Source organism: Ammospiza caudacuta, chromosome 11 (genome assembly GCF_027887145.1).
Source record: "Ammospiza caudacuta isolate bAmmCau1 chromosome 11, bAmmCau1.pri, whole genome shotgun sequence".
In the NCBI taxonomy this organism is placed as follows: domain Eukaryota; kingdom Metazoa; phylum Chordata; class Aves; order Passeriformes; family Passerellidae; genus Ammospiza; species Ammospiza caudacuta.
This window is the reverse complement of record NC_080603.1, coordinates 14199839-14222712: the sequence shown is the minus strand read 5'-3', so window position 1 is coordinate 14222712 and position 22874 is coordinate 14199839.

Below are 22874 nucleotides of genomic sequence, written 5' to 3'. Positions count from 1 at the left end.
AAGACCTTCAGCAGTGAGGATTTAACAAGCTCCAAATGCAGCCTGGGCTGGTGTTTCCTCTTCACATGGTTTCTTCTAACACATTTCTTGCCACAAGGCAGAATCATTCCCCTTGGCCTGCCCATCACAGGCATAAAGAAGAGCAGTTTCTAAAGCCTTTGGATCAGCCCTTACCCAGCCCTTCCTTTTCCAGGCCATGGTTCTCTAATCCTCCTCTGTGCACTCCTCTGGACCGCCCCAACAATAACAGCCAGGCTAAAACGCTGCACCTCGTGTGAGCTCTTCCAGCTCATCCACCACAAGCTGATGGATTTTTGCTCTCCCCACTGCAGTTATTGTTCTCTGCTGTTTATAACCCATTATTTGTCTGATTCTGCAGAGCTTTGGGCAGACAGCTGGCTCCTTGCCTGCAGCCAATCTTCCCCCAGTTTAGACTTCTAATCCTATTCTCTTCATCCAAGTGCAAAATACAGGTCTGTTGTGTGAGTTTTGTGGTTTGGTTTTTTTTTCCCCACTAAAGTGCCATCCCCTAAGCCACCCCAGAACAATCTTCTTGTCCTAGACTTTGCTGTAAATCTTTTCTTTGAGGGTTTTCCTACTCAACAGAAAGCAGCTTCAATCTTTGCCCCAAATCCAGTCAATGCTGTAATACATGTACAATTTCTTAATTAGGAAGAGTCATGCTTTGCTCACATGAAGGCTAAAAAGGCTAAAAATAAATAAATTAAGAAATAGATAGTAAATATTGCTATTCAGCCTCTCTCTTACAGCCTCATCAAGCCTTCCTTCACAAGCCTAAGAAAGCTAGAAAGAATTATAGAGCAATTTCTTTTTGACTTCCCTTAACTCTTCCTAACTTTCACTACACTACTTTCCTTCCAAAAATAATTGGGGTAATTAATGATCAAGTTGCAAATATATCCCTGCTGATTATCTGAAAAGAAACTTGGTATTTTGCAAGGAAAAAGTCTTATTTCATGCAGATGTAAACAAAAAAAGAAATGGGAATTCTGGACAACACAACACATGCAATATTTCTTGCTTTTGCTGATTAGTCTTGTCACTAATGCAAGTACTTAGGACAGCCATGCCCTCCTACCATTATCTGTGACCAATTATGAAGAGATTTTTAGCAAACTATTAAGCTCAACCCATGTCAAAAGCTGTTTAATGCAATTTTTTTGGGTGATAGATGAAGGATCCTTCTGTCCCCAGCTACAGGAGACATCTGAATTCCTGTTCCACCACCTGGTGAAAGGGCTCAGACACAGCTGCCACAGAACTGGTTTCACCTGGGGGAAAAACACACACCCCAAATTCAATGAAGCACACAAAAAGGAAAAATCATTCAGTTTGACCAGTTTGGAGCCACTGGGTGTGAAACCACAGGCAAAGTCAGCATTTTGGAGAGAGCAGAGAGAACAGTGCTTATCTCAAAGCAGCTCTTGAGGTTCATGTTATTTGAATCCAGGACTGACTCTTCATATACCCATCTTAACACAAGGACCATTGGTTTTCTAAATAGCAATTTCCCTCACCAAAACAAAATTTCCTCTATAAAGGAATGATCTGGAGAAAATTCTAGACCTCAGTAACATTGTGAAATTCTGCCACAGACAGTTCCTACCATGGACAAGCCTATACATGAGATGTTTCTGCTCCCTTTCTCTGGTTGGGTGTTTTAGTGGACTCAAGGGAATCTTAACGAGTGATAAAGCAGTAGGAAAAAAGAGTGAATGAGGGGATCTATGAGTAGTTTTAGTCTTAGTTTTATTGAACATGCTGAAAATCCAATTTTCTGTTAGCAAACTTTCTTTTAAAGTCTAAAAGCAATGAAAAGAGGGTACTTCTGAAAGGTTATGCCATTAGGGAAGAAAAATTGAAAGTCATGAATTAACTCTAAATGCTGCAGCTTTAGCTATGGAAGAGCATTCACTGTGTACAGGACTGGCAGTTTCATGCACATTCAATACTCCACTGCAGAAAAGACTCTGTAATTACAACCTAAATTGTAGCTCTCAGCATTAGGAAATGCATAAGATTTCACAAAAGACCTTGGTCTATCTTTATACCTTCTCTGGAGCTTTCAAAAACACGAGTAGGATTTGCAACTCAAGAAGAAATTCAAAAAAGGTCTCCACAGGGAAAAAAATATGCTGCCAATAAGCAAACTACGAACAAACTGCAAATCTTTTTTCTGAAGCTCTTTAAACTGCTCATGAACATGCAGGTTAAGGAAATAACAACTTATAGACATGATTAAATATAAAACAAATTCATTCCTGAATCTACCAACTATAATCTAACTGTAATGTTAAAATCGTGATGATGATGATGATGATGATTTTCTCTGTGGAGGTGTTCAATAAAATATGGTAATGTTACACACATCAAAAAAAAGCTGGTTTGAGTGGGTGTCACACAGAGGTATTTTAAATTCTGTTTTGGCCCTTATTCCAATCCTTGTGATTTGCCTAGTGAAAAGGTGTATACGTTCAGGGTCATAGGAAAAGGAATGATTTATAGTCCAGATTCTTAATTTTCCAGTTCATTACCAAGTGCTCATTTAATTTAGTACCTTATTTTCCTCTGGCCAATGCATTAGCCTTAGTGTTTCCAATTTTATATAAGTATACCATAATACCCACTGAACATTAGAAATAAGTATGTGTAATCTTTCTGAAAATCAACTCATTGCAAATAACCCACAGCTTCCTGGTATATAAAAATAGAAAAGATGAAAAACACCCTCAATATCCATTAATCTACTGGAAAAGCATATCTTTTCCATCCAAATAATTGAAATTACTCATTTCAGGCTTTAAAGAATACTACAAAATTTCAAAAACAATTGAAGTACATTACCATGAATTTTTCTATTTTGGATTTCTATTTTAAATAGAAAGAATTATTTGTACACTAACTGCTGGCTTTCTGGATACATCAGCTCACTGGTAATGTCATTATATCACATAAAACTATATGAACATATATTTAAAATAGAAGGAACTGGTAAAATAAATTTAAATTCCAGCTGGGAAAATTTGACCTCTTTTAATTACTTCAGCGGAGAAAGAGATCTTTGATGATAATAATATGTCAGGTAATGTCAGATAAAGGATTATTATGAACCTTGTGCTTCAGGTAATTAATCTGTCTCAATATCAACTGCCAATAAATGTCACCACTGTCCTAAAGAGCCACATTCTGGACTTTCATGACATAGTGGGATATGTGCACAGATGAAGAATGAACTGTATATTCCAGAGTTCTATTTACAGACAGATTTGCCCCCAAAACAACCATAAATTAATATTACTAGTACTAAAATATTAATGATCTATAGGAATAGCTTCCTAAAAATTACTAAAGAAAATCTTTCAAAATAATACATAAAAAGAAAAATATGTACCAGATATTTGAATTGCCATATTATCCAATCAGACAAAGGTAATTACCTTGAATATTTTAAGAGTTGTTTTAAAAGAAATACAAAGTCAGCATGACACCAGCATAGATGCAGCTGAACAAAAATACAGTGGAAATATTGTTTTAATAACAGGAAAATAGCAGATAAGCTATCTCTCAATACCAGTGACAAGTCTGCTGAAGCTAATGGGAAATTAACTAATATTATAATTTAAGGGGAAAAAGGCACTCAAACTTCAGGGCAAAAAGCCCACAGAGCAAGTCCGATCTATTGTAATCCTGTCCATAAGTTAAAATCACAGTCTGATGTTCATTTTCCATCTCAGTGCATGCTGTAGTAAACAACTTTAGCAAAATTTAGAGAATTATGTCTTTTCAGAGGCCAAGGAATTGCTAAATCCAACTCCTGAATCTTGCCATTCTTTATAATGACTCATCATGGATCCAAGACTGAAATACAAGTTCCAAACCGCACTTCTGCAGAAATACTAAACAGAAACTGACTCCTCTTCCCTTTATCCTATGGAAGCTCCTGGAAAATTGCCTTTACAAATCTCAGCTGTGGCTAATATGAAGCAGTCACAGCAGAAAATCCAGATGGTGTGATAGTTCCAAAACATACCAAATTTTATGCCATGACCACCATTTGGGTTCCATCCACCACCCAATTAAAACTGTAGGTCCAAACCCACCCATCTAACATTGTCTCCTGCAGATAGTGATGAACTAATGGAAATACCCGCACAAGCTGCAGAAGCTGAATATGGCAGTGATGCATTTTCTTTAGGAATTGAATTTTCTTTAGGAATTGCATCACTGTGATCAAATCCTGAGGGCAAACAGAGCTGGATAGCCCTGCAGCAATGAGGAAACTTCACACTCACCTACACATGATGCAGTAGATGCAGCTGGGCTGCACTGGGGCCAGTGGAGCCCAGCCCAGAGCGCTCTGTGAGCTGGAGCACAAGGCAGGGCTCCTGCCTCCTCTGTTCCACATATCTGAGCTGAATATTATGGAGGAAATACTGCTCCTCATCTGGAGCACTTCCTTCATCTTCTCAATCATTGCACCTCAAAGTCAAAACCAATAAAAAGTTGGATGGTTCGTGTCAACTGCCACCAGTTTATTTTCTGTTGTTCAGTAATGAACAACATTTGTTTTTCCTGATGTGACAGTGAATGGCTCTCTGACGTTTTCTTGTTTTCATCATAAATCTCTGGCCCTCTTTTCTCATCACTAGATATCAGCTTCTACTTCCAACTACTCCATCAGCACGTCCATGGGAATTGATGGTTCAAGCAACATTCAGCATCTTCCCTTTCAGACCCTTCTGCATGCACTACAGACTCTCTGCAACACAGGAGATATAAAACTTCACACAAAGTGTGTATTTGACTGTTTGTTTTTGTTTTTATTTTTTTTTTTTTTTTCGGTAGGAAACAATCTTTTAAAAACAGCAGCATTTTCCTGAAATGAATAGGTAAATATGAACTACCAACTGATAGACTTGTTTAGGGACGTGTGTTTTTAAAATCTGGTTGAATCACAGGATAACTTAGGTTTGAAGGAACACAAAAGGTTATTTAGGCCAACCCCTGTTAAAAACAGATTATGTTTGTCACAGCTTTGTCCTGACGGGTTTTAACACCTCCAAGTTCAGATCTTGTCCCTTTGACATCCATCTCCACAGTCTGCACAAGGCTCTTTTGCTCAAGAGCCCTTCACAAAGACAGACACCTCTAATAACTCCAGTCCTGCCTGTGGTGTCAATGGAGCAGCTCCATCCATTATGGCACAGCCCTCCTGATGCAGCTGAACACCAGAACTGGTCTTACCATGTGCAGAATAAAAATTTTATAAAAAGAAAAAGGTTTTGAGAGGCTCCCCTAAAGCAATTTGCATGAATTACAAAATTAACCTCAGGCTCTCAACCTCATTCACACCTTGCTACACTTCCATTTTCTCCTAATCTACCCTGTTGAACAGAAAACAGAAACAATCCTTGAATCCATAAAACCGTGAACTTTTCTTCACTGCAAGCAGTCATAGGAAGAATTCAGATATTTTTTCCAGTAAGTCAATGCAACTCAAACAAAATTCTTATATCATCACAAGTGAATAAATAATACTGGTGGCTTTAAAAGACCCATATTAGTCCTGTATTCATATTTTCCCCATATAATAAAAACATTAAGAACAAATTTGGTCTATTATGTCAGTAGAGAAATATTTTCAGTTCATCTTTCATATCTGAATATGATAACTTTTCTGACATGTTACTGAAGTGTATGCCTACAATAGCATTTTGGACACTACAGATATGGTTTCTAAGAAGAAAATCAAAACTGCTCAGCATGTCATATTTTAATACTTTTGGGGTACATTAATCTGACTGATAGCACTGTGAAATAGCTCTTTTTTTTCTTAGCAGGAATAGACCATTTGTATGTATTTATGATTGGCTCCATTCCAAAGCTGCTGAGGTTTTATGTTCCCTCAGTTACTGCCATAGTTATGGTTTATAGGTCTGTTTGGTGAAACTTAGGGAAATATTCTTTCCATATAGTGACAGCTGCTGTAATGCCAAGAAACATAGAAATTGCTACTTCCATTCATCATGATAAAACTGATATGCCCTGAACCATTTGATATCATACAGGTTGTGACTGGGGCTTCTTCAGTGCTACCAAATTGCTTAAAAATGCACTTGCAGGTCACTGGCAGGTCACTGACCAAAGGTGTTTACACCCCAACCACCATGAAAAAATGCAATTAGAGGATTACGTGGGAGGGTAGGAAGAGGTACATGCTTGGCTAATAAAGATGAAACAATCAGTGGGTGAAGATAAAGAAGAATAAAGACCACTTAAAAACTGTTCAAAGAAAATGGGAAGATGATGCAAAGAGCAGCACTTCAGTGCAGATATAGGAAAAAACAGAGACATAGAGATATAATCAATGGAGCACTGTAGGCAGAGACTACATGATGAAAGAATAATGTAATCAAGGAAATGTTCAAAGGAACAAGTGATCAACCTGAAAGAATAGATACAGAAAAGCATTCTGTTTAGCAATCTGTGAAATGGGATTTGATAAAGCACACATAAGGAGATTGAAGCAGTTCATGGAAATGCAGTAATAAAATGAAAGATTTCTTTTAGTATTGGTTTTTTGTTTAGCAGACAGAAAGAAGTGTATTTTTGAGCTGTTTTGTGGTCAAAGGGAATCCACACGCTGATGACAGTGTGCAAGTTTCTTCAAATTTTAGTGAACTAAAAATGGAGAAAATCTCCATTGCTAAATGACTGAAAAGGAGGAAATGTGTAGATAAATCACAGCTCTCAGCAGTAATATGAACTGGACAAGGACTCAAATTCCATTTTGCAGGGAAAAAATCCATGACAATATTTTATAGGTAATGTAAAGAAAAGGATGGGAACCAAGCAAGATTGGACATGCTTTTAAAAATATAATAAAGGAATTTCAATTTGTGGATTTCAGTGCTCAAAATAGCAAATTTCCTAGTAACCTTGGCAGATGTTGCTGACTGCTAGAATTAATACACTTTGTGAGAACTGCAAATGCAAACCTCAGACTAGTTCAAGTGTGCTATACAGTGGATATTTCCTCTAACAGACATAATCTATGTATTCTATCTCTTGAAGACCATCAGGACTTGTTCTTTCTTTTTTTAAAATTTGTAGACCATTATTCTGTGCTTAGAGACAAGAAAAAAATTAAGTGGCTTTTCTGGGAAAGTACTGAAAGAATATGTTTGGCTGAACTCATCATAAACATCCACTGCAGTACTGAGCCATGGGATGGTTTCAAGTTAAGCAAAACTTACAGCACATCTTGAATTGGATTTGTAATCATATGATGGTTATTAAAGCTGTTATAGCCAATACTGCATGCTTGCAAGCAGAGATAAAAAGATCCAAGTGCAAAGTATTATCAACATAAAGAAAAACTCCAATCATTATGCTCCCTCTTTTTCTTGGAAAGGATAAAATGGATCATGGATATGGAGGTCTCAGACCATTAAACCACTATTCTCAAATATGTTCTATCCTACAAAATCCAATTTATATAGCCCTTTGTATGCTCTTATTCATAGTTCATATATTATACAATCCAATCTGAATGATTATTTATCAATTTAATTTATGCTTTACCATTAGTATATAACATTATCATTATAGTCTCAATGCTGTCAAGCATTAATCTTCCAGATAACTTAAGTTTATTTTCAAAAAATTTGACTTTGCTAACACCACTAAAGAGGTTGTGTTCAAATGTTATTTCCTGAAATGACACACTTGTCAAGCCAAAACTAGCATGCCATAAAATTAATTATTCTTCTTCTGATAAACAGAGGGAAAGCAAACTAAGAAGTTAAAAATTGCAGCACTACGTTCCTCTAGGCCTACGTAGATAAGTTCATATTCTATCATCCTTTCCCTGTCACTGAATAGAAAATAAATGAAGGCTAATTATACACAAAAGTAAGGAGCTATTACTTTCTTAAGAGGGTCTCATCAACAAGAAGTTTTATGTGCCTGTATACTTTTTGATTAGTTCCATCTAGAGAGAAATTATCATTATGGTTACTCCTAATCAAAATGGAAAAATAAAATATTGTTCTTGAAAATTTATTGTATTGTTAATTGCCAGGTAATTGGAACATACTGTTTGGAACCAGTGAAATACAGAATATTCCAACCTTGGCTCTTGGCTTGAAGGAAGAAAATTCTGATTTTCCTAAGGAGGTGAGGGAGGAGAGCAAAGTAAGAGAAAACATTACTTTATTCCTTCTCCTGTTGTCAGAATTTGGATCCCATGTGCTGCTGGTACAGCCAGGGTCAATTTCTCTCCCTCCCACCCAAGCAATGGAAGCAGAAATGGAATTGTGGCTCACTGGCAGGAGCAAGTCAGGCTGCTGCAGGGGTGGGGAAATGGCCCAGGTCTCAGTGCTCTGCCTGAAGCCACAGTGAAATCTGGAAGCACCTCCCCTCTGCCTACCAGATCCATTTTGTTGTTTATGAGGACAAATTTCAGATGGAAGGGAAACTAATTCCCACTGCATTATTGCATTTGTTATTCTAGCATGCATTACAAATTTGCAATAAAAATTGTAAGGAGATAAATATTGATACATCACCCAATATATATCATAAGGCATAGGTTCCTTTTTACAAGTCCTATTTTCATGAGAATGCAGTCAGTGATATTTCTCAGTTCATCAGAGACACTGCTCTTTGAAATGTAAATGACACTGCAGGGACTGAGGAGTATTTTGCTGACAACTCTTTTTCTATAATGTATCTTGGACATAATGTTTAAAAACCACTAAAACATGGAATACTGTGCAGATCACCACTCGGTTTACATGACATTGTACATTACACAGAGGTGTTAGATTAAAATACAAATAGGTGTAGCATATTTAGAGTTTAAAAATAATTGTTTTATATGAGCAAAAGAATTTATAATTTGCAAAGCAAGAAACAAAAGCATTTGTAACATACACTGATGGACACTCTCTCTAGGTTATCTGGATTAATTCTCTTTTTGTCAGGCAATATGAAAAAATTATTACAAAACTGCAAATAAATAAATAACCTGTATCATAGAGGCCCTTTGGACAGACAATACCCACTGGGAGGCTGTGTTACAGGGTTTTAATTACTACTATTCTCTGCTCCTTTGAAGTATGGTGGTGTTCTTTGAGATGCCTGGACCAAGAGCAGAGAGAGAAATCATGACAGAAGTGTGCAGCATAGATCATAAAAACTGTTTGACTTGAGATTAGCTCATTTTATGTGCTAAGAAAAACAGAACTTCTTCCTGGATTTTAGACTATCTTTAATAACTTGGGTTAATTTGGCACTGATGGTTTTGGAAAGTGGATATTGTTCTCTCTTGTGCTGTACTTTTTTCCCATTAAAATAGTCCTTTAAAGAATGATGATTATGTTCAGTTCTGTCTTTATCCTGTATGTCTTCTTTTAGCAGAACATCTGAGGCAATTATTGTCTAAAGGCATAATAATCTGAAAGGACTTTTTCTATTTCAGACATCTCAACTGGTTTTATTTTGTTTAGTCATTATGCCTTCCATTCCTAGAGAATGAGAGCTACTATAAAATTGGCAATTCCAATACCAAATTCATACAAAGCTTTCTTTTCTCTCTTGCTTCTGCTATAAGTGAATGTGGTTTTGATGAGAAAGGTATTTCCACAAATAATGCCTATCAGAAAGCTGGCTGCGTGTAATAGAATTGCTTGAATTACTATTGCAGGACTTAAATTTTATACAGCTGAGGATCATTTTAATTTCAGACTTTCGGCCATTTCGTTTTTTCCCTAAGCAACAACAATAACCTCCCTATAGAGATTGTACTACAGGACAGAATAAGCTCTATTTTTGCAGAACCTGTAAATATACAGCTTGGGCTCCTGCCAGCAAATGAAGCAAACGACAGTGCTAGAGCTTACTCGAGTCAGTTGATAGACACTTAGGGCTGCAGTGGGTTTTCAAGCAGGATACAAATGTTTACTTTAGTCTTCAGCTCAACTCCTGTAATCTCCCCTCTGCCTTCTTGACTCCATTTCATTAAAATAATTGGACATAGGCACTTTTTTTTTTTTTCCTGTAAGGATTCTATTGCTATTTCTGTACTGGAAAGAGTGAGAAGAACCAAAGAACCCAAAGGAACCAAAGAAAGGTTCTCCTGGAGGATTAGTTTGTACTTCATGGGATGTTGGACAAGACATGCCTTACATAAGAGACTCCTTGATGACAGCACAAGTACTTCAGGACTCTAAATACTTCCAGTAGCACCAAGAACAGCAACTGAGATTTAAAGAGTAATTCTGAGTTTACATAATTCCAGCTTTTTTAGGTAACTATCTTAGCTGAGAAAGTCTATTTCCCCACTCAAATTTTTGCAGCTTTGAATAGCCTGAGATCTCCTCTTGCAAAATTCCTCCAGCACACACATACACCCTTCACACTCCCACATTCACCCTGCTTGGTGCCTATTTCTTTGTAGCTTGGTTTTCTTTCATAAGAACCATCAAAAACACATCTGACTGGAAATAACAAAGTACTTACTCTTTCATCTGTATTCCCTCTGCCACTTTTCATTACAGAATTCCTTCATTTAAGGATAAAAGGGAACTGCTTGAAGCAGCTGAGGTTAGTTTATGGCACTGTTCTGTTGCTTTTTCCTGTTGCCTGTCTCATCCTAGGGGCTGAACCCATTCATCCTCTCTAACTCTATGGGCAAGTTTGAGGCTTCTGCTTTCAGAACAGCCCTGACACATCACAAATCCACAGAACTTCTGCACAGATACATGAGAAGTGAAAGTCAATATAGTGCTCAACAGCAGCTGCAATTTACTGACAATCCTTTGCCCTGTAGGCAATCCCTTGTGGAACGGTGGACTACATGTGATTTTCTGATAAACAAAAATCGACATCAATGTCTTGGTACTGCAACTGAAATATTTCCCTTTCACTGCAGAACACTCTGTGGTTCTGGTTATTCTCTTGTTTCTTTTGCCAATTGTAAATGAGACAATGGTAATGTGGAAAAGCAAAGGTAATGTGAAAAGTTCCCATTACTTAAATCCTAATAGTTAGCAAGGCTGGAAATAAGGTTTTCTTATTAAAAAAGCCCAAAAAAACAAACAAACAAAAAAAAAAAAAAACCAAAAACCCACCAACTAAAAAAATCCCCAGCCTACTGAAAACACATTCATGTCCCAAAAAGGGTTTTACCCTTTTTTTGTTCCAGTGAATTTCCTGATGGAAAATGCAATGAGCTAGTATTTCAGAAGGGCAGATCTCATTGATGCAGGCCATAAGGGATATTCCCTTTATACTGATTATGCAAGTTGGGAACATTTTTATAAATAATATTGGTTTTATTAAATATTTTCTGTGACTGAAAAAAATTTTAAATATTTTAATTTGAAAAATTATGTTAAATCAAAAGAACAAGGAAAAATCATTCAAGAAAAATATCAGTTTAAAACTATACGAACACAGAAAAAAACCAGGGTTTTTTCTTTGCTTGTTTGTTTGTTTGGGGGGGGCTCATTTTTTTTTTTTTTTAAATTTAAGACTCCCGGATTGACCCTCTAAATTATTTTAGTACTCATAGTAAGACTTATACAGGACGAAAAAAAATAACCCAGCCCTTAGGTCCTACACCTCCTGGTGCAAGTCATCAAAGCTTTTTTGAAAATCCAACTTTTGTCATGTAGCAAATTCAGAAAGACTTCATAAAATGATATTGTCTCATGGTTCTTTCTTTGATTTTTATCTGAAAGCTAGCCTTGAAAACTGACAATAGGTGTCAGCAATTCTGATATAGTGCAATGGTTTGCATTGAGATATTCTGCAGAGATTACATGAAGCTGGGACATCCTTTCACAAGATAATGAAAACCCATCCTTTCACAAGATAATGCAAAAATATTACAATTTTCCAGATGGAAGAATATATTTGACACAAAGGAAATTTACTCCTTGATGCTCATTATGAATGACATTTTAGCATGCAGGTTAAAAATAATGTGGCTGTTACATAACATTGATCAAGAGAGCAAGAAGATCTGACTGAAGCAAGCTTGAGAAAGAGAATTTCCAACATGATAATGAATTCCTGCCCTCCTGAGGTACTGAAGTTACAGAATCCTAGTCCCACAAAAGCCACTGAAGGAAAAACTTACAATGATTTCAATGGAATTTAGCTATAAATAAAGGAAATTCTGTTGTTTAAGTGTGTTAATGTATTAGGACAGACAAGTGTTCCTAAGAAAAGCTAGGATAAAAGAATTGATTGAAAATTGCATCCAGAAAATGGTTCTGCATTTCATTTTATCTCCAGCATGCTGAATAAAAACCAGAAAAAAATACAAGACTGAGGGAAATTGAAAAAAATATAGGACCCTTTGCAATGCTTTCAATTTGATTGTATAAATAAAATAGAATTTAGATTCCTTTTCTATTGCTTTATCTAAGTTTAGTTTTATCTGTTATTATTGATGTGAGTCATTAAAATGCATATAATGAATACATTAATACTGAAAATATTTTATCTTTTAATTGCAAGAGGCAGTGAAAGACACATTGGTCCTTTTCACTGACATTCTAATGAGTAAAGAATACTACTTCAATATAGAAAGATTAAGAAAGATCTAGACTGGCATCCCACATTAAATCCGTATTTTATTATTTAATCACACAGCATAAGCTAAGCTGGTTATGGTAGTTCTTGTGTTGTATTACACAGGTATTACCAGGGTAGCTAAAAGGATTTAGAAAAATCACAGTATTGCTAATTTGGACATAACCATTAACAACTACGGCTTTATTACTATGGTTGAAAAGCCAGACAAGAGCTGGAATTTATCATATTTATTAGGAGCAAAGAGTAATTTCCCTGCTTTTTTGTTAAAACAGCGGTGCTCAGTCAAACAGTGCTTGCTTTTGAAGTAAAAGACATCAAATCACTCTCTATATAGAGGGAGATAATATCTGGCAGTTAGTAAAAGACAGACAAAAAGAGTATAACTCAGCAGAGAGAGAGGACATAGATCAGACCAAGGAGAAAATAAAAGTGGAAGGGAAAAAAAAAAAAGAAAAGAAGAAAAGGAGACCAAGGAAGAAAACACCAAAATAAAAACTATATTTTGAGGCCTACTTCCACAGAAGCAGAAATATGATTTTATACTTAAGAGATTAGACTTGTCATCAATCTATAAACTCTGAAAGCAAAACTTGAAATGTGACTGGGTAGAAACCTGGTCTGCATATCACCTCTACCCCTCACCTGCCAGTCCCAAAAGATTTTTAAAGAGGGCAAGAAGCAGCTCTGTGTGTGTGTGTGTGTGACAGATAAAGCCTTTTTGTCTTGCAAAGCACAGAAAAGCAGCAGCTGCTTTTACAAACACATCATTTGTGAGAGATGGAGTTGAACTGCATAATCAGCATATCGAGATCACTGGAATGCTAATTAAACCCCAACCAAATTAAATCCCACCAAACAGGCACTCCTAACTCTGCTGCACAAATGGATCCACCTGTTGATGGGAATCATCCTTCCTGAAATATATTTCATGTCTTATGGTGGATATTTGTCATAAATTGCATCAGCTCTTCTCCTGGACTATGATTTTACCCTTCCCAATGTGTGGGCTAATTCATTCAGCCTGAAAATGCAGCAACTGGAAACTCTGGCTTGTTGATATTTTAAAAGCTAAAAGAAGGCTTAAAGCTGTATGCAGGCCATTTGAACAAGTGAAATCGACATTGGGGCAGCTGTGGATGCTTTCTTTTGTTATATGTTTTTTTTACATAAGTGGCTATTACACATCAAAGTATTTTTGCACACACATTCCTCCAGTCAATATGCCTACAAGGAGAGACATCTCTAATGGCCATCACTAGAAATCTTGAGTAAGAACACTTGGAAAAGGCCAAATTTATCCAGCAGCTTTTTAAGGATTGTTTCAGGGACATGTCAGGTCTCCATTTCCACAATATTAAACTTTAAAATAAGGATGAAAAACGGAAGGATTATAAAGAAAACAGCAGGTAGAATAAACATTTATCCATTTGGGGTTTTTTGCAAAATAACTGAGATAACCTATTTATAAGAAAGGAACAAAAAAAGGAGGAAATGAGAGAAAAAGATGGAGGTGATCCAATAACTGAAATATTTTCAGGACTTCCAGAATGTTTAATAAGAGCATGTTGCAATTTACATCAAGATGTGCAAAATTCAGTACAGTTTGCACCTCCCAGAATTCTGGAGCTGCCAGCTCTGAAGGAATGGGGCACATAAATAATGTATTTCCTGTTATTCTTGGTCTGCAGCTGATCTCCTACTGAGCACTGAGAAAGAGTTTTAGAGCCCTAGGAGACAGCTGGTGCTGTCTAGCATGTTTGACTGATTTTGTGAGCAGAGAATGAAAGGCATAAAAAGCAAAATAATAATCTAAGACTCAATATGTATTTTCTCCTGAAAGAAAACTTGGAAGGTTACAAAGATGTGCAAGAAGGCACAACTAAGAGTAATCTGTTCTAAAGAACTATATTATTTGAAAATGAAAAGTCTCAAGTAGATTGGATAGAAATCCAAATGTGGATCATGTAGTTAGTAACCCTTAATATTTTGCATTTCAATCCAAGTGCCGGAAAGCGAATAACTGTCAAAGATTTGCATCACTTGAGACTGTGCACCTCAAATGTGATGCCATCCAGGATTCAGCTGCATTTTTGTGACTGAATTTCAGCTGCTCTCCAACCCAGCCTGCAGGGATAAAGGTTTCCAGTTCTGGGTAGGTTTTCTGGAGCGGGCACTAAACTTATGGGTGGTTCTGCTTTTTCCAAAGAACTATTCACACTGACACTGCTAGGCCCCATTCCTGCTCTCCAACAAGCAGGCCAGCTGCAGGGAAAAGCATTCCTCCAGCTGCTTTCTCATCCCCCTGCAAACCATTTATTCTCTTTGTAGAGTTTCTCTCTTTAAGCAAATCAAGCTCCCTAAGCCAGAAGTACTCAGCAGAAGGGTTTCCATCTGATGGTTCCTATTTACAAAGACAGGCCACCAACTGACAGCCATGGCAGTGTCCAAACACAAACAACTGGGCTGAAAATGTGCCTTTTCTCACAGCTTCCTTAATCTGACCTGTGAAAAGGCTAGAGATTAACGATGAATTTTGGCTCATTCAGAAAATCTAAAAACCAGAATTCCCACAGATGAACTTCCCGTACATACTTTTAGAAATGAAATTCCTTTCTCAAAACAATTCTCTTTCTGACCAACTCATGACTCCTCCAAAACAATTCTCTTTCTGACCAACTCATGACTCCTCCAACTCATGACTCCTCACCAAGAGAGATGAGGGTTGAAACCAGTTCATTTTACAAAGACTCAGTAAGACAATGCAGAAATTAAATCCCCTTGACTAATAGGTTTCAAACATGAAGCCATTGTAACTATGCCACCAACAACAGAAGTTCCAGCAAACTCACACCACCTCTGTGTAACAGCTGATTTAGCAAAAACCTCTTAAAACATGTCCCAGCTTGAAAAGTATTTTCCAGAACTTGAGAAAATGAGACAGAAACTGCTGCTTCTATTCAGCCCTGAATAGAGCTAAAATGTATAAATCATGGTTCATGAAAGAAATATGGGGAGGAGAATTTCTCTGCATCACAGAAAATGAATCCTGGGCAGGTAGCCTTCAAAAGATGCACATATTGCTATCACAGTGAGAAAATTCCAGTGGAAATCAATTTCACACTCTTTATAGGCCACTGTAATCAGCCAGGAAATGAATTGGCATAACCCAGAGGAAAAGGTGCTATCAAACAGGGTCTTGATCCAGTGGAGCACTTAATCTTATGCTTAATATGAAGCACCTGAGCTGTTCCATTGAGTCACATATGCACAACTCAAACTTGGCCCAGAACTAAAAATAACTGAAATAATTTCTGCCAAGTTGTCTGTTGCACCCAATGCTTTGTTCTATTCACATTGCCAATCAAAATATTCTCATTTTTCAAACTAACTTAAATTATTTAGCACATACTTGCCTATTTCTGCCACTAGTGCTTGGGCTGAATGCCATTCAAAGTTCAGGAAGTTGTTACGAAAATGTTGATCCATCATATAATATTTACAAATAATGAGGCATGCTTTCTTTTCAACGACAAGTATAGGTTTCAGAATAAAGTCTTTGTTTTTCACATGTTAACAGCTTCAAAATTCTCTAATATCTCTGTGGAATTTTCTTTTTCTGAAAAAAATGCCTTAGTCATTATACATATTTTGAAAAGTGGCATAAAGGCTATCAAAGCATAATAATTTTCTTTTATCTGGGCAGATAGTCAGATGTATTTTTTTTCTAAATACTATTTACAAACCCTCTACATATACTCTTGGTTAATACACCAAAAATTGAAACAGATTTCAGAGACAAACTTTGAAAATAAATGTTCTTTAATCAGCGATATAGTCCTAAAAATCAGAAAAACAAAGAAATATTGACAACTGAGCATGAAATACAACTTAGAAATATGAAAACAAACTTCAAATTCTCAATATAGCTAGAAAAAAATGCCAGTTTGAAATATGAATAGGAGGAAAAATAAGATGAGACAGTGCTGAGACTTGTTTGAGAATCATTGAGCTTTAACCAGTACCCCAGAAGCCAGACAAAGAACTTGCAGATAAAATAGTGTTAGAGTACAGAGAGGTCAGCCCTCCTCCACACAGAGTTAGGTTAAAGCCATTTTTATTCCACCTAAGGTGATTCAAATCTTCTGAACAGTTTAATCTGGCTGCTCCAAGGGGCAGAGCCTTGACAAGGGAAGGTAGAATGGGAGCAGAAATGACAGGGGAGCAAGGCAGAAAAACCCAAAAAGGCAGGATGGGGCAGGGTGGGAAGGGAGGAGTGCTCTTGGCTCTGATGCACCTGGACAAAACACCAGCTACCACTAATGCAGCTGATTCAGTATTACAGTCTTACAGAAAATTCTGTCAGGACACCTATAGGGAGTAAATTATAGCTGGAAAATTACGCTATCAAAATGTCACCATTTGCATTCAAATTCACCTGCTACTTCTAATAGTGTAATTTCATATTTAAGATTATGCAGATTTAGAGTGTACTGAAATGTGAATAAAACCAACATACATTTTACCTATTTACTTTCTATTGCTCCATAATCACCTTCCAAAACTAGCATTTAAACATCCACAACTTAAAGAGATTGCAGATTCCTTCCAAATTGAAGTTCAGAGCTTACATATATTGTGAATTAACTAAAACATTGACCTACATTACCTTATCAGAGAAAAAACAAACAGCCACCAAAAATATCTTGAATATAAAGGGAAAGCCAAAGCAGTTCCAGCTGTTGTAATCAATTTCCATTTGCAGTGGGATTAGAAAGCTTTATTTAAGGGAGTGCAGCACACATTCATCCCACAGATGGGAACTAAGGGGCTCTTTCAGCAGAGTACTCAGGGAAATATTTCTCTCCATGCTTGCCAAGTTTGTTATATGTAAACTCTAATGGCATTATTTCTGACTTCACAGGCTCATACTCCCATAGAAGGCAGCAAGGAGAAAAAAACAAAAATTCTTTCAGATTAATAAAAATTGTATCAAGGTGAATTAAGCCCTTGTCTTGCAGGTTTGCTTTGCATATACTTGATGTAACTGAAAAGACTTTTGGACATTAAAAAGCCCCTCATCTTTTAATGAATTTTGTATTAATTCCTTTCTTTAAGTAATTCAACATTAAAGCCTTTTAGAACTATGAATGATAGAGAAGATGTGTAGTTTTAAACAATATGTGAGATAAAGAGATGAAGTTATCCCAAAGATCTTAATTTTTTTTTTTTTGAAAAGACAACAGGACATTGCTGGATGCAAAGATATATTTGCATGCTAACCTGGAGATAGTTTCACCCTCCTCTCATATATGTTTGCAGTTCATTTCACTTTTAAAAAGAAAATGATGAAATTTTTTTTTGCTGCTAGCAATACTGTCACTGCTGTTTGGAGTGCTAGTTGGCAGATTGAGTGACCAACAATATTCACCATCTATTTTAGCAAAAAAAACCCCTATGAGTTCCCTTTTAATGCTATTTGTCTCTAAGGGTTTTTCCTTAGGCTACTTCAGAACCCCCAGCACAGAGACTGAGAAAAGGTAACCTATTTCTGAATACTCTGAAGATTTATATATCTTTAAGCATTCGTCCATAAAATGCATCGGGTTAGCCTTCACAACTCATCATTTTTGTAACTATGGTCAAATGGAGACATTAAGTTTCTTTTTTCTTTTCTGGTTTCTTCAAAACCAGAACCCTTTGGCAGCCCACCCCTGACAGTCAGTAAAGGAATTTACATTAGACTGCTCACAAATGAGATTTTATTTATTGTACTACACATTGCAGACCTATTAACCTTATCTAAAAAAAATAATCTGCAAGAAGTTATAGAAGAAAAGAAAAATCTGAATATAGAGCAAACCAAATCAGAATGCTCATCACCTAATAATTTCAAACGTATTTCACTGCAAACAAATGTGACAACAGTGCACACGAGCAATGCCCACTTTCAATTGCTGACACAAAGGTCCCCTTGCCCCAGTTCCAGATCAGTATTTTTGCTAATTGTATCTGCAATAATTTGCTAGTCAAGGAAAATGAGTCAACACTTGAAAGGAAGAGGTAAAAGAAAAGTGCTAAAAGATATCAGTCTGGAGGGCCATACTCAAGACTCCAAGCTGGTTGCCCTCATCCTTTTTGCTTGGCCAGACACAGAAATCTCCAGTTTCAAAAGCAGTTGCCTTTGTCTGAATATCTGCTGGGGGCAGGTTTTTGATGTGACACAGAAATGGCTGTGGTACAAAACATGAGCATTAACTCCTTGGAAATAAAACCAAACACAGCCAGAGCGCTCATTACTATCTGCAGACTGGTCTCATCTCTAATCCAACTTCTGGTTTAAATATATGCAAACCTTAGATCTCTTCCTAACAGACTGATTTTAATTTGGAGTCTGACCATAGCTGAGACTTCAATTCTCATGAACTTTAACCTCCTGTGACAAAATTGAGCACATTTGCTGACAGAATGGTTTCTGTGAAGGACTCTTGAGATGAACAAACAAATGAGATGTTACTGGATGACCTGATCACAGGAGGATGCTGAGAAATTTTTGGCCAGGATTTTAGAACATGCCAAACATTGAGCATGCCTAATCTCCAACTATTTTAGCTATGTATAATGGAAGCATAGCTGGGCCTGCATTGGGCTGTCTTGAAATAATTGCATTTGAAACAATTAAGTCATTAAAAAGAAAATGGAAGTCAGCCATGAAATTCTCAGTTGAAAGGTCAGAGAAGTGAAGCACTTACAATCACAGCAAGAGGTCTACAGACTGTTAGGCAATAATGGAAATATAACAGAGAAATTTAGAGATTGATAGAGGAGCCTGGGAAACCTCCTTTGCCACTCATTTTTGCTGCTGAGACAGTGGGACCAGAGCAGCAGCTTCAGAAACTGTTACACCCAGTAATCACAGGTATTCAGGGGAAAAAAGAGATAAGCAAGAAACCATTTGCTGAACACAACTCTGAATTTGTCTCTGAACATGAGGAAGCAGAGGAATGTCCTCCACAGCTCAGAACAGCCAGAAAAGAAATGAGCTTGAAGAAAAGGTGAAGAGGGACTGGAAAGCGTTTTAGGGTTTTAATTGTCCCTACAGTGCTAACACCTAAGAGAGAGAATTGCCAAAATGCTTCCATGCTGGATTGCCTTGCAGAAACAAAGAGAAATGAAAGGAGATGAATAAGCAGAATTATTGGTCATCTACTTACTGATATATTTTGTCTTCCTTCCTACAGTTTCTTCTTAACAGCTGAATGAAACCCACTCAAATTCTCAAAATCATTCACATGGCACCAAGGGCCACACTTCAGGAAATTGTTATACTGACTACATGATATGAGAGTGAGGATTACTTTGAAAAATGTGTTCTACAAGTTCTGAAAACCAGACCAAAATACTCTTGCAAAAAAAAAAAAAAAGTTTGGGAATTAAATTTTTGGAGCACACTAACAGAACTAGTGGAAACAATACAAAAAACTCAGTCCTGTGATGTAGAGTAACCAGTTTAGAAATAATATAAATTGGAATATTTTCATTTGTTATAAGACATGTTTCATCTACAACTTTAAGATTTCGGAGCTTTTGTGTCTATTGAAACTCAACAAACTTATTGTACAAATATTCACAAGCTGCCTGCACAAATTTATGAAAACTCAACTGTACAGGGAAATCAGAGCAAGGCAGAAGTACAACTGCTCAAAAAGAGTGGGAAGAGAAATAAAAAATAATATGTGCTTATTTCTTATTCAGCATTCTCAGCATTAAACTTCCTCACAAAAAATCTCTCTCCTTACAAAAGCAAAAGAAAGACAGCAAGATGAACTCTGCAGAAAGGAACCTTAGAACAACATGTAAAATCAGTCTTTATCATTTATATACTCACTGTATCAACACAGAAAAAAGTTATCTAAGCAAGCTGAGAATTAATTCCAGAAGATTTAACAAAGTTGTTTCTGTACAAAAGTGCAAGCAAAATTTTTAAGAAATCCACATTCCTATCTAATTTCTTCCCAGGGATTCTTAGACTGTAAAGGTGTAAACTGGGATGAACTTCTCAATCCTTTTGTCAAAGAAAGATTTTTAAAAGTAGGGAAAAGAAAAAGAAAATGTATTTTAATATTTTCCCTTGCAGTCAAGTTCAGATAGAAGTTCTCACAGACAGCTGATTTAGCAATCCAGACAATTAAATAATATATTTCAAGCCATTAAAATGTATTAATTTTTATGTTACACTTGAGAAGGAATTATTTCTTAGGGTTTTTTCCTAGCTTTCTTTCCCCTTTATGGTTCAAAAATAAAGATATGTTTTAAAAAGTGACACTTCCTTTCTTTTTTATGAAAAAAACTTATCAAAACAATTAGCTGATTCTACGAGCTGGTTCATGGAAACTAAAGTAACAAAATTCAGCAGTAAAATTGCTACTGAGAAATTATTACATGAATATGTGTTTGAAAGGACTAAATACAATTTTCTCAGATGAATAAGATTCTCAAGTTATAGCAGTTTTTTAATCTCTGATTTGTCCTTCTGGAAATTTTTCACAATTTCACTGAAAGTCATATCCTTTTATAAAATGCTTCAAGAGCTTAGAGCAACATTTGCATGTTCTATTTAATTCTCTGATTTCCTCAAAGCTATTTCTGTTGAGGTAAATCACCTTTCTAGTGAACCACACAGGCTTAGTCTTCATGATCTTTAGGCTTTTTCAATAATGTTACACTTTGAATGACATACTTGAAAAAAATATTAGAACAGGGTGCCATAAGAAATTTCATTCCATGTGAAGAAACAATAAGACAATGTGGATTTTTTTTGGCTCTGCTCCTGAACAGCATTTATGCCAGTATTTAATACTACATTGCTAACCCAAATAAGATTGAAAACCTCACTTTTGTGGAAATTGACATTAAATTTTCCACTTCTTCTCTGACAAAGTCGTATCAAACAAAAAATAATGGCATATAAGGCAGATATTTTTATTTCCCCTCTTGTTTGAATATGAAAATCCAAAGGTAGAAATCCATTCCCACTGTGCCCTGAATATAAGTGATTGTCAACAACTAAAACAAACCATGTCTATGGATAGGAAAGATGTTCACAGACTCTCAAATACCACTGGACATGACTAAAAATGCAATGAAATACAGTCTAAGGACTCTGATTATAAAACTGAACCTTATTTTGCCATTTTTTTGCACAAGAAACAATCAAGCTTGACTTTAAAGTGAAATGTTCACATTGTGGTGGTTCCTGCACGTCGCACTTACAGCTTCATCCTGAACTTACAGGAACACTCGAGCTGTGTAACAACACAGTAGAGCAGACCTATATTTTGTGAAACAATCTACCATGAAATCTACTTGCTAGATTTATTTTTATGCTGCTCTAAGCTATATTGAAGATCATTTTTTTTCAATATCAACGTGCAGCATAAGAGCTGGGAAGAACAGACTTGGCTTTGAGTCCCCTTCTTCCCTCACTCTTTGTTGCACCAAGTGCAGGCAAGCTGTTTATCTGAACCCCAAGCCCTTTGGACAGTCTCAGCTCGACAAACAGATATGATATATGGGCACTCACACTCCTCCTCATCTGTTGCCATGGCATTTTGCCTGCTCACAAGGTGATTGGACAATTTTGCAATGAAAGTCAGCAGCAAAGATCAAAAGCTCTCCTGTGGAACAGGGCAGCCTCTGCCATCTGTTTTGCATGATGCTTGACAGGTACTGGGAAGAATGGATGAGAAGGCAATGCCATGTCACGCTTTTACCAATTTTTCCTCACTAGCTGACATTTTGTCCCACCTTTCTTCCACCTGCTACTTGAAAAAATGCAAAACTTCAAAACAGAAGAGAAACAACAATCATCCTCCTGTAACTGAAGTAACTCACAGAAGTTGCTAAACAGAGGCCAGCAGACATCATCAGACATCTGTAACATCTGCCAGCATGCTAGGGGAAGCAAAAAAACCCACAAAATACTACCAAAAAACGTAAGAGTTTCCAGCAAGAGATGGTGAGTTGTGCACTGCTACTCTGTTGTTAACACATACTAAATAATGTTAAATCATCATTCAGAAAAAAGAATTATTTACAAACAAAAGCAAAGTTTTTGAAAGAAAAGAGTTGGGGTAGAGGTAGAAAAGATTCAGCAGCTTCTTATAAGCAGATTTCCTGGAAGACAGACTTGAAATACTTTAAAATAATTTTTAAAAGGACCAAATGAATGGCAACAGATTAAACTA